Source organism: Vombatus ursinus, unplaced genomic scaffold, assembly GCF_900497805.2.
Source record: "Vombatus ursinus unplaced genomic scaffold, bare-nosed wombat genome assembly UNPS02001287.1, whole genome shotgun sequence".
Classification (NCBI taxonomy): domain Eukaryota; kingdom Metazoa; phylum Chordata; class Mammalia; order Diprotodontia; family Vombatidae; genus Vombatus; species Vombatus ursinus.
Window position 1 is genome coordinate 17,643,741 of NW_020941065.1, and position 13,646 is coordinate 17,657,386.

The 13,646-nt window shown below is 43.3% G+C and overlaps 1 protein-coding gene across 3 annotated transcripts in view; it reads left to right on the plus strand.

Annotated features, from left to right (window-relative positions):
• NF2 (neurofibromin 2) overlaps positions 1 to 13,646 on the plus strand; it is a 128,494-nt gene that overhangs the window by 58,333 nt on the left and 56,515 nt on the right. The window lies entirely within an intron of this gene.

Here is a 13,646-nt window from a genome sequence, read left to right on the forward strand (position 1 = left end):
GCTCCTATCTATCCCCTTCACAGGTGAGAAATCCCAGGCAGGGATGTAGTGCCATGTGAACTGTCCAGAGTCAGCCAGACAGTCTGTGACAGATGAAGGGTGGGAATTTGGGGGCTTTATCTGGTAGTTCCCTGAAAAGTGAGTGATTCAGAAAACAAAAGAGGGCTTTGATTCCACCAAACACACTTCCTTTTATGCTTTGATTAAGAAGAACATTAGTAATTGGAAAAGCGTGTCCCTTCAATCAGTGTCCTCCTGCCAATGCTGAAGCTGCTGCTGTCACTTTCATTAAATCTGTACACAGCCTGGCTCTGACTCCAGTTTCTTTTCAGCATGGCTTTTTCTTCAGCTATAGCTAGACTGAAGCCTTCAAGGAGACCTCTTCTGTTTGAAGGGCACCTGTCTGAAAGCCTGGATTTTCTTAGCATAGATTTTAGACAACGAATGATCAGAACCTGCATTCAGAAGCCACCTGTCCAGGGGAAAAAAAATCCCTTTCCCAAGGAACAGCAGGTGTCTCATTAAATAGATTTTACTGCAAGAAAATCCCATAAATTTGGAATCTAGTAATTAGGAATTTATACAAATTTAGAAGCAGTATACATGATTTTTATTCAGGAAGAGGCTCACAATGACATATCTGTGTCTTAGAAGTAAAGAAAGTCTGGTCCAAAATGAGTAGTTTTCTCAAACCTAGGGTTTAATAGGGGTGGGGAACTTAAGGATCTCCCTTACTAATTCTTTAGTTTATGAGTATGATAGTTAATTCTGTGTAGGCTAGTGACTTTTGCATTTCATGTGTTCTTATAAAATGTGGACCTAAGGTGAATTGTATTTTCTGTGATTTAACAAGGCCCCACCTGATGTGGAGGAAAGTGGATTGAAGCTTGAGTCTAGAATCTTGGCTTCATCACTTTCTAACCAGGTAGCCTTGGTCAGGGTGAGTGGAACATCCTCATTTTGGAGTTGAGGGTAATCATCTCTGCCCTGGCAATGTCACAGGATTGTCATAAAGATCCAGTGAAAATGAGTGCTTTTTAAACCGTCAAATGCTCCATCGTCTTAAGTGATGTCAGGTGCTGGACTTCTCTGGACTTCTCTGGACCCCTGTAGGTCGCTTCTGACCTTGGCTTGAGTCTGACGGACCTTCTTCCCATTAGAGTGAATTAGTGCGGCTTTATTTCCTTGTGTGGATTGTTGAGATGGAAGGGAAAGTGAATTGAGCTCATTAACATATGGAATGTAGTTGGGGACAAATGCACTCATTATAGTATGTCAGCTGCTTGAGTGATATAGACTCAATTAATCCTAAGGCATAAAGAGACAATTAACCTCCAAGTATAAATACAAATATTAATCACATGGTTCAGTTAGCAAGAACCACATTTCTTGGATGGGCTTGAAGTTATGCTTGAATCAAAAGGATGGGCCTTTGGTGGTGGGGGAGGAGAGCATGTTGACGTGACAGCATCTCACCTTGGAAGGTTTCTGCCATCGGTTGATTTAATTTTGGAAACTTGTTGTTTTGAAACTTGTACTAATTTAAAAGCATCTTCGGAAGACAGCAATAGGCGTTTGACAGTGGTCTGGTAGTTCGGGCCTGCGGAGCTCTCTGACGGCCCAGAAGTTAGGGGTTTGTGAGATAGAAGGAGCTGAATTGGAAATGAATAGAGCACAAAGGCCTTATTAACCGTCTGCAGTGTTAGCTCCCATGACACTGGAAAAAGAGCTGTTGTACATAATTGAAATTTTCCACATAACTAAAATTCTCACCCTTTAAATACCAAAACAGTTTTTGGTTGAAACACTTTTGATGAAAACCTTTCAAAAATGGATTATGAATCACTTCCTTGTCTTCTGAAACAGAGGACAGAGAACACAATTAACCTTTTCTGAATGACTTAGAATCATTATTACGAATACCAATAATTGTGCTGTGTTCAATTGAATCATGTCCCTAGAACTCATTGAGGTGTGGGACTGTTTGGTGTTTTTCTTCAGCAAACAATTTTTAGGAGCCTGCAGCATACAGAGCATCCTGTAAGGTACAAGAGGAGCCCCTCAGCTTAGTGAAGACTTCCTGGGGAGCCCTGAGTCACTCTCGCGTCCAGACCGCCTGCCTTTCATCCTGTCTTCACTCCATGGCCTTCCCCGGTGCTCCTGGAGGCCTTTGCTGCCCCACCTCAGGCTGCCAACTCCTGCTTCCTGTGCAGACTCCCCCAGGCCATACCTCTGCCTGCTGGGACGTAGGCCTAGGCCTGGGCCTTACAAGATATGGTGCCACTTGCCAGGAAGCTGAGTCTTGAGCCTAGTTGCCTGCCTCCCTTATGCTATCACAACAGAGCCAACCACTGCTTCTTGGCCTCTGCTCATTCCTCAGTGGGTGGCTTACTCCTGCTCCCTTATGCTTTCCCTATTCCAGTGATTCTGAACCCCTAACTGGTATTGGGCAAATCCCATTCCTCACCTCCACGGCCTGCTCCCTTATTCGGCCTCCCTCCCCCCATCGTCCTGTTCCAGATCTACCCTTTCCAGCCTTCTTGCACTTTGTGCCCCCTCCCTCTTCCCCACCCCTAAAACAGACTTTTGTGACCCAGTGACACTGGCCTTCCTGCTGTTCTTGTATCTCTCGCCTCAAGGCGCTTTACTACCTCCACCTTTACCTGGAACTCTTCCTTCTCATCTCTGCCTCCTGGCTGCCTTCAGGGCTCCAGAAGCCCTCTGCTGATTAGTTCTTATTTTTCCTGTATTTATTTTGTTTGTGCGTGGTTGTTGACGTGCACACCGCCCGCCCCCAGACTGAGCTCCATGAGAGCAGAGACCCTCTAGCTTATCTTTGTAATCCTAGAACTTTGCACAGTGTAGGTGCTCAGTAAATGCTGGCCAATTGACCAGATGCATACTCCCTCCACTGTGCTGTCTGGAGCGCCTGCTCTATAATTTTTTATTTTATTTTTTTTTTTAGGCAATTGAGGTCAAGTGACTTGCCCAGGGTCACACAGCTAATAAGTGTCAAGTGTTTGGTCTGAGAGTAATTTTTTTTTTTTTTGGTGAGTCATTTGGGGTTAAGTGACTTGCCCAGGGTCACACAGCTAGCGTTTTATGTATGAGGCCGGATTTGAACTCAGACCCTCCTGACTCCAGGGCCGGTGCTTTATCTACTGCTCCACCTAGCTGCCCCCTCTATAACTGATAGATGTAGTTTTACCTTAGATCTTTTCCTTTCTCACCCCTCCATCTTCTGGTTCTCATTGAGATCCGGCTCCCTGCTGATGGCACTGCTTCCATGGCCAGCCCTTTCCAGTACTGGTTGTACATTCACTGCAGCTCACTGGTGTGTGTGTGTGTGTGTGTGTATTTAAATGCGTATATTCCTTCAGACACCCTGATTTCCCAGGCTCTCAGTCTGCTCACTTCCCACGACTTGCTCCTCCACATTACCTCACTTACACACAGAGATGGTCATGTCTTTGAAAAATAAATTCTTGCTGACTGACTGACTAACTGATGTTTTCTTTCCTCATGGAACTTACTACCCTGTTGGCCGATGAGACAGTCACTAGAATAACTAGAATACTCAGCAGTTGACGATAAATACATCAGAAAGCTACCAAACCAAGTTCTAGATGAGGTTCCCCAGGGAAGGCCCTTTTCATTCTGTCTTCATAAAATTCATTCTATTCGGTTAACATTTAAGGGCCTGTTGTGCCTAGCACTGTGCTAAGAACTGGGGATACAAAGAAAAAATAAACAGGCCAAAGTGATATAGCCCTGACTCAACTTTCCTCCTTGACCTTTTTCTTGCATTTGGCGTGGTTGACCACCCTTTCCTCACAGATTCTCAGGCCTTCCTCTCTGGGTTTTTGTGACGTGGCTGTATCATGGTTCTGCTACTACCCGACCTCTCCTTCTCAGTCTCTTTTGCTGGATCATCAGCCACATCCTGCTGCCTGAAGTCCTGTTCTTGGGCCCTCTCCTCAATCTGGATTCTCCATCCAGACTTTCTCTCCAAGTCCCCTGCCTCCAGCTACTTTCATCTTAACTCCCTTTGTCCTCTTCCAGCCTCCTTTTGCGTGTTGTTTTCTGCGCTTAGAATGTCACCTTCCTTCTTTTTGCTTGGATTTGTATTCCAGTGCTTAGCATGGTGCCTGCCATATAGTAAATATTTAACAAATGCTGATTGACTTGACTTGACTCTCTGTGTTGGTGACCTCATCAGCTTCAACAAGTTTAATGACCATCTCCATGTGGATAAGGCCCAGATCTATAGATCCAGACCCACTCTCTCCCCCCGAGTTTCACTTCTACATTCTCAGCTGCTTGTTTGTCGTTTCAAACTGGATGTCCCAGAAACAAGTGCTGAGTAGAGCTCGTCACACTATAAACGCTCTCCTCTTCCAAGCTTACCTGTTTCTGTAAGAGGTGCCAGCTTTCTCACAAGGCTCCCAGGTTCATAGCCTTGCTGTTATCCTTGCCTCTTAACCCTCCTTCATTCCACAGTGGCCAAATCCTCTAAGTCCTGCTGTTCTATCACCTTTCTCCCACATCTCTCTTTCTCTCCAGTCCTACAGCCACCACCTTCATTCGGGCCCTCATTACATCCCACCTGGATCATTCCAGTAGATCCTGATTTGTCTCCTGCCTCATCTCTTTCCTCTCCAGTCCATGCTTCACCCAACTGCCAAAATAATTGTTTTTAAAGTGCAGATCTTACCAGGTTGCTCTGCTATTCATTCATGTTTAGTGGTTCCCTTAGCCTCTAGAATAAAATGTAAACTCCTCTTTCCAGCCTCATTATACCTGCCTTTTCTTCCTGCACTTTATGATCTTGGCAGCATCTTCCGTTCCCCCCAGGTGACACTCTGCCTTCTGTCTGCGGCTATGTTCAGAACGTACTCCCTTCTCTCCTCTATCCCCAAGAGTTGCTCTCTTCCTTTTTAGAGGGCAACTCAAGCACCATCTTCTACATGAAGCATTTCTGATTGTCCCTCCTCCTTGTCCTTCCTTGGATTTATTCTCCTTATATTTATTCTGTGTATATTTATATAAGGGAAGCTCTAAGATTAGAGATTGGTTTGTTCTTTGTAGTCTGGTGATTGGCACATAGCAGATACTTAATGAATACTTGAGTGATTGATTGAAGCCCCCCAAGCGCTTATATTGTATTGGGGGGGAAACAACATGCTCACAGAAAATGAAACACTAACTCTGTAGAGCAGAGGTTCCCAAAGTTATTTGGCCGACTTCCCCCTTTAAAAAAAAAAAAGTTACTCAGCGCCCCTCGGAAATCTACTTTCTTTAACCCTTTAATGGTTTTTTAAAAAAAATTATATGTATAAATATATTTATATATAAATATAAATTTTTTTAAATGATGCATTTAATCATCTTAAATGTAATAATTTATTGTAAATGTTTTTTTTCCTGCATTGAAATTTTGATGGCACAATATTGCGTCATGTAACTATATAGTATCATATTACATGCATTACAAGTCATAACATGTACATATTCCTGCTGATGCATACTGGACTTCCTGACAATGAGTGACACGCTTGTCTGCCAACACTTGCTTGTTAAGACCTGTAGGTGGACTTGACCACTGATTGTTTATAACTTGCATTTTGTGTGTTTATTTGGAAAATAATGTAATCACTATGACTTTAACTCTGTTTCACAACAGATGAAATATGTATGAATGTTTTTAAAATTTTTCTTATCTCCTATTCTTTTCTTATGCTTCTACCACTCCCTTATTTTTATTCAATGCTCCCCAGTTGTACCCAAGGCTACTACCACCCCCCCTGGATCATTCTAGCACCCCCCAGAGGGCAGTATCACCCACTGTGGGAACTTCTGATAAAGAATAATTTCTAATAAGAAAGAACTGATACCTGGGGAGATCAGGATTGATTTTCTGTAGGTTCTGGAACTTGGGCTGAGCTTTGAAAGGAGCTAGGGATGCTAAGAGGCAGATATGATATGAGGAAGGTAAGGACGTTCCAGGCCCATGGGCTAGCTGATGGTGAGGCCCAGAGAAGGGCAGTGGGATGGCAAAGAGATGTCAGAGAGTGCATGAAGAGAGGAGTGTTCAGTAAGCTTTCGAGGTATCCTGCAGCCACACGGGGAAGGCTGTTACATGCCCAGCCAGAGCAGTTTCTACTCTAGCCTAGAGGCAGTTGGGGGTCATTAGAGCTTCCTGAGCAGGGAAGTGACCTGGTCTGACCTGTGCTTTAGAAATATCAGTGTAACAGCTGTGAGCCAGGAGGGACCAGATGCCAGCACACCAGTTAAGCTGTTGAGAAAGTGCAGGTGAGAGGGGGAGGTGATGGTGTGAGTGAACAGAAGAGGACAGATTCAGGATATTGTGGAGGCAGAGTTGAAGACTTGGCCACTGACTGGGCGTGGGCTGTGAGGGAGAGGGCAGAGCTGACTGCAAGGGTGGTGGTGCCCTCCACAGAAAGAAGGGCGTTAGCAAGAGGGGAGGGCTCTGGGAGAAAAGATGACGATCTTAGTTTTATCTGTGCTGATTTTGAGATGCCATGTGGACATCCCTTTGGCTTCTCAGTTTTGACTTCACGGTCATCATGCTCTGCTGGGTACTCCCCTCCCTCTCGCTTCCTTTGTGGATTGGCTTCCCCCTTTAGATTGGAAGCTCCTTGAGGGCAAGGATCTTCTTTTTTTCTTATATGTGTCCCCAACACATAGCACAGTGCCTGGAACACAGTAGGTACTTAATTAATGTTGATTGTATTGTTTGTCCAAAAGGCAGTTGGGGGTGTGGGGCTAAAGTTTAGAGGAGAAAGTGGGGCTAAATATTTAGGGAATCTTCTTTATAAAGGTGATGATTGAATCCTTGGAGATTGATGACATCACTGAGAGAAAGCATAGAGAGAAAAGAGGAGATGACCCAGCAAAGGAGGTCGAGAGGGAGGGGCCAGACTGGTAGGAGGAGAGCCACGATCATAAAAATCCAGTAAGGAGAGTGTATGGGGGGGGGCAGGGCCGGGCTGCACTGCCAAATGCTGCTTGGAGGGAGCAGTTTCTCTTGAGTGACCATAGTCTGATGTGGTCTGAAGCCAGGTCACAACAGGCTGAGAAGTGACTGGAGGTGAGAGTGAAGGCGAGGAGATTGATTCACCAGATTTTGTAGGAGTTGGGCTTGAAAGGGAGGAGAGCTGGAGGGGGAGTACCAAATTAAAGTGTAAGGGTGGAGAAGATCTGGGCATTTCTCTTAGGCTGTAGGGAAGGGATCAGGGGGTATGGAGAGGTTGGAAATTGGGGTGAAGGTGGGAATAATTGAAGAGGCAAGCTTATGGAGAAGATCAGAGGGGACGGGATCAAAGGCAGTAGCAGAGGGCTTGGCCTTCCACCTCTTCGTCAGACATTGGAAGAGAAGAAGAGAGAGTGGGGCATGACGTCAAAGCAGTTTGAATTATGGAGTTGGGGAGAAGAGGGAATTCATGAAGAATTCTTAGTCGAATGTGAGCAAGAAGAGGGAATTCATGAAGGAGAGCCTCAGTTTTTTAGCCAAGTATGAGGTGAAGCATTTGCTGAGAGTGAAGAGGGAGGGTGTTGCTGTGAGGGTGGTTTGAGGAGAGAAGAGACAGCTTCAACAAATTGAAAGTAGAGAAGGGAGTCGATCAGAAATAGTCTGAGCTTTGCTCATGTGCTCTGTCGCCTAGAGAGAGGACTTTTTAGTCTGGTGGTGAAGGCCTCCCCCAAGCTTTCTAATCCTTCTTTCCCATTCCTCTCTGTACATTCCCCATTCTGCCCACATCGAACTCCGTTGAGCTCTCTCCTGCAGGTCCCCCATCCTGGGATGGACGCCCTCCTCGTGTCTTTTCAGGGTCATCTTCTTTGGGTGTTCCTTGATCTGAGAAGCTTTCCCTAAGCTCACTAGGTAGATGTGTGCTTTTTTTCTTTCTTCAGATTTTCCTCGATTACTTTGCACCCCTCCTTTGCTCTCATCCCACCCCGCTCTGTGTTATTACACTTTTTTCCTGATGTGCTCCTTGTCCCCCTGCTCAGTAGCGTGTCGGCTTCTTTAGCGATGAAATGGCATTGTTTATCCTTATCCCCCTTGTGTCTCATGCAGCACCTCGTACACCCTCTTTCTCTGCAGCTTCTAATCTTTAGTCTTGAGATGTGAAGTGACTTGCCCAGGGTCACACAGCCAGGATGTGCCCAAGGTGGGACTCGAGTCCAGTAGCTCTTGGCTCTTTGAAACTGCCGAGGCTACCTCTCTTCTTGTATGGAGTAGACACTGACAGATAGTTCTTGATTGCAGCTTTTGACCCATTGGCTTTGTGAAGGAAGTCACATTTGTTGGATCAGTTTCTAAAGGACGGCTAGGCCGCACAGAATGACCCCACGTGCTATGGTTTTTGTCATTTTTCAGTCTTTTCCCTTGCTCTTAGCTGTCACATTTTACTACTATTAGTGTGACTACTTTGAACCCTCATCCCTTACCACTTTCTTCTCTGCTCTTCAATATGCTTTGAGCTTAGAAATCAGTTTGCTAAGCCTCTTAGGACTTTATGAATGAGGCTATGAGGAACCCTATTGTGAATCAAGTACATGAACTCACCTCACTGGGCTCTTGTGGTGAAAGTGCTTTTGTAAATCTTGAGATGCTTTATACATGTGAACTATAACTCTGAGCTATTGTTATGGAATTGGGGTCTCCTTCCCTCAGCTTGGTTCTCAACATTGTTCCAGTTAATCAGTTTCCGGATATATGATCTCCAAATCAGAGAGAGACTGCTATGTCAAGATAATGTACTCTTTAAAAAGAAGGGTTTCCAGTGTTTGACAAACTCAAGAACACAGATTACTTGGAAAAGAATCACCTCTTTGCCCAGAGTTGCCAAGAAAACTGGAAAGCATTTGGCAGAAATTAAGGTTAGGCCAACAGCTTATACCATACACCACCACACAATCAAAATGCACCTAGGACCTGAACATTAAAGGTCGCACCCCAAAAAAAAATAGGAATCAGACCAGGTATCTTGCATCTAGCTATAGTGAGGGGGAGAATTCTTGACCAAACAAGATAAAAAAGATTATTTAGAATATGTGAAACTGAAAATTGAAAAGCTTTTACATGAATAAAATCAACATAACTAGTATTATAAGAAAAGCAGTCACTTGGAGGAAAAAAATCTTTACATCAAGTATCTTTGACAAGAATTTCAAGTATATTTGACCAAAAGGATCAGTGATCAAAGGATAATATGAACAAACACTTCTCCAAAGAAGAATTGTTAACTATTAATAACCATAAGAAATGTGTTCTAAATCAGTAGTAAAAAATGCAAATCAAAGCAACCCTGGAGTTTTAGATCACAAATTGACCACACTCGATAAATTGGCAAAACTAACCAAAGATGATCATCACTGTTGGATGGGGGGGTGGACCAGTAAACTGATTCAACCATTCTGGCAAGCAATTTGGAATTAGGCTAAGAAGTAATTGAAACGTCTATGTTTTCTGACCCTGAGGGAAGGAAGGGAGGAAATGAACATTTAATATAGTACTTGCCAGGTGCCAGGCACTGTGCTAAGCACTTTACAAATATCTCATTTAATCTTCACAACAATCCAGTGAGGTAGGGAATATTATTATCCTCATTTTACAGCTGAGGAAATGGAGGCAAACAGAGGTTAAATAACTTGACCAGGGTCATATAGCTAGGAATATCTGAGGCTAAATTTGAACTCGGGTCTTCCTGCCTCCAGGCCCAGTGCCTATCACCTAACTGCCTCTAGGCGTATGCCCCAGGAAATTGGTGATTTAAAAAAAAAATTCCGATAAACATAATATTTAGAGCAGCACCTCCTTGTAGTAACAGAGAGCTAGAGCAGGCCTGCACAACCTGCAGCAGGCCAAAGATTTCCTCTACATACAAAGCATGTTTTCCTCTACATTTTTCAAGGCCCCCGAAATCCTTGGTGTGTGGGCCCCAGGTTGTGCAGGCCTGAGCTAGAATCAAAGGAGGTGCTCCTGGAGTGGTGAATGACTGCATGACTGTGTGGTGCATGAACGGAGCTGGTTGTTATTACACTGTGAGAAATGAGGAGCACAGAGAGGCATGGGGAGACGCAAGCGATGCAGAATCGGGTCTGTGATGTACCCTGGTGACGCGGCAGTGGAAAGAACAGGAACAAAATCTAAAGTGAAGGCCGTGCAGCGGCCATCCCTCGATTATCTCTCCTTCATCTGGGAAATGTTTCTTGTGCAGCATGACCAGTATCTGTTCTTGGGTTGTCTCCCCCAGTAGACTGTGAACTGCTTGAGAGCAGGGTCTGTCTTTTTGCCTTTCTCTGTATCCCCAGTGCTTACTTAGCTGTGTGCCCAGCATGCAGCAGGTACTTAATGAGATATTTATTGAATGAATGAGTCAGCTTGACTTCAAAGAAGAGAGATGAGAGTCTGCATTTGCATTTTCCATTCTGAGTTGCTTTTTTCCTCTCTTTTGAATTTTTTATTTTAAAGGTTAGTTTTGTTTTTTTTTTTTGTTGTTGTTGTTGAAAGTAAGGAGCTTATGTTAGGAAATGAATATAATGTTAAAGCCAAAAGATCAGTTAAAAGTTTTAAAAGGAAAAAGAAAAAGAATGGGTTTATGTTGCTAATGTTCTTCCACTCAAGACTCTAAGCTTTCATTTTTGACATTTAGCCCTCTCTGGTCTGATATTTACTTTTCCTAGACTTCATATTTTCTTCATTCTGATGCATGGTCCAATAGTTCAACCAATTATTTTTTCTGATACATATATTATATCCACAGCTTAGATATCATTGGTTTGCACATGTAAATTTTCCTATGGTATAGACTTTATACAGAATTAAATATTTTTTACATTAAAAAAATGAGAAGAAAAAGTAAATGTACTTTAGTAAAAAGAAAAACTAAAATTACAGGTATAACTCAAAAGAAATAATTCTCAAAACAGTATAGTTTGCCCTTGCCTTGGTCTGTTAACACAGTTCACGAGTGTTTATTTATTTATTTATTTTGGCAAGGTAATTGGGGTTGTGACTTGCCCAGGGTCGTACAGCGAGTAGGTATCAAGTGTCTGATGTCAGATTTGAATTCGAGTCCTCTTGACTCCTGAGCTTATGCTCTATTCACTGCGCCACCTAGGTGTTTATTACACTCCCTGTGACCTAATAATCCTTTTGATTGGAGCATGTGATCACCAAACCACACAAGGTGGGATGTAGAAAGGATCTCAGCAGCTCTCTGGATACTTCATCTTAAGTGATAGGGACCCATCTCCTCTGGCAAAGCCCCTGACACTGAACCTGTTTGCCTGTTTGCTCCTGGTCCTGCCTCTGGGCCAGACAGAAAAGGTCTGCTCCTTCCCCCGCCATATTTGAAGGCATCTCCTCGGTCCCACATGACTCTTCCCCTCTCTGGGGCAAGTATTCCCAGTTCTTCAGTTGATCCCCCTGTGTCACAGACTCAGGACCCTTGATCATCCTGCTGACCCTCCTCTGGACACTTTCTAGCTTATTACTGTCCTTAAGCTGTGGCACCCAGACCTTTTGTCTTTGTCTTGCCAGGCCCAGCCCAGTGCTTTGCACATAGTAGGTACTTAATGCGTGTTTATTCACTTGAATTATGGATGTCCTTGAAATCAGCATGGTGTAGTAGAAAGAGTACTATACTGGGAGGTGAGATATCCGAATTTGAGTTCTGATTCTGTCACTTGTTAGTTGTACGACCTTAGACGAGATGTCTTCCCCTTTGGTAAATGAATGTATTGGACAAGATGATTTCTCAGGCCCTTCCAGCTGGAAAATCCTGCAGTTACGTTAAATAGTCAATTCCCTGTTGTACATTTCAGGAATCCATCTATTGATTAAAGTGGTGTTTGCCATAAAACTATGACATTATGAAAATACCTTGTACGCAACTGAAATGCTACATTTAGAAAAAATTTTAGAAAGACCTTTAAAAGCAAAAATATCTATCTATCCATCAAGGTAGCTTTAATGTTGCACATCGAGCTTATTGATTGGAGTAGTCACTGTTTTTTCAGAGCTACCTTTAACTCCTCAGTATTGCTCAGATGTCATGAACTTGATAAATAGGTTGTTTTCCTGGCATTATAGAGAGTAATGTGGGTAGTTAGTCTCTTGAGTTTCTTGGACTTAACTTTGCACGGGTGCTTTTGTATTATAACTGTGTTAGCACTGGCTTAATCTTCAAAGATACTGTAGAGGTGTGCCATCCTCCTAAAAAAAATGAAGAGGGAGGTGATTACCGCTGACCACATTGTATGTCATAAAGAAGATGTGACGGCGCCTTAACTTTGTTGAACCTGAGATCTTTTTTTTTTTTTTGGCTAGGCAGTGGGGTTAAGTGACTTGCCCAGGGTCACACAGCTAGTAAGTGTTAGATGTCTGAGGCTGGATTTGAACTCAGGTCCTCCTGAAACCAGGGCTGATGCTCTATGCACTGCGCTACCTAACTGCCCCTGGACCTTAGGTCTTGAAGAGACTTAGGTCCACTGTGTCCACCCCACCCTGCTTCTTTTATGGATGAGGAAATTAGACCGGGGAGGGAGATGGATTTGCCCAGGTTTTTGTAGGTAGTAAGCAGGCTCATAAGGTCATGGCTTTAGAGCTGGAAGGGACCTTGGAGGTCATGTAGTCCAGTCCTCTCATATTACAGAAGAGAAACTGAGGCCCAGAGAAGAGAAATGCCATGCTCAAGGTCACGCAGTCCTTGGCAAAGCAAGGCTTGGAATCTAGGCCTTCCGCCTCCAGCTCCAGTACTCTTTCAGTCTTAACTCAGCAATTGGTTTATTAATATAGCTGTCTCTCTCTTTTTTTTGGTGGTGGTGGTGGTTATAATCTTTGTTCTCCACCTTACTTATTTTGCTTGGTGAGTACTGTTTGCTAAAAGGATAAATGTTTATACAGAGTTCATGATGGAATGCTGAGCTTTGCTGGTTCAGATGAGGTGGTAGGCGGACTTCAAACAACAACCACCCTTGTGAATGCCAGTGGTTGAAAGGCACGATTTGTTTTATATTCTCCTGCATGCCTCATTTGTAAATAGTGTCAGTTCTGATTTTCTAACTAGTCAAACTTAAGTCTCCTAGGAGAAAAGGAGGATATTTTTTATCATGAAACAAATTTCTCATTTGTTGTCATGGAATGAATGAATGCAATAAAATGCCTGAGCCCCTATTTCTGGCATCTTTATTCATTGACTTGCTTGTAACCTTGAGAAAATCAGCTAACCCTTTTACAAGTTTCTTTGTCTCTAAGATGGAAATGATAATACTGACATTGGGTTTCTTTCTTTCTTTTTTTCTCTTTCTATTTGTAAGTGCTTTTCAGGGCTCTTTGGAAAAGTTATTTAAAAACATTATGTGTGTTATTTTTGTGGCCTCATAAATAGCCTTCATTCCAGTTATCAACCATTTAGCATTTTTGAATTGTAAATAGATAATATTCTTATCTCACATTGTTTCCAACAATTTACGCAGCCTTTTTTTCCCCCAAGGGAAAAACTAATGTTTTAGCAAAAAGTGCTTATTTTGAAAGTTAGAATGCAGGGTCAACATTTCTGTGCCTTCACACATTCTGATTAGCACGTCACCCACCCCTGTCCCTGTGGGATTTTGCA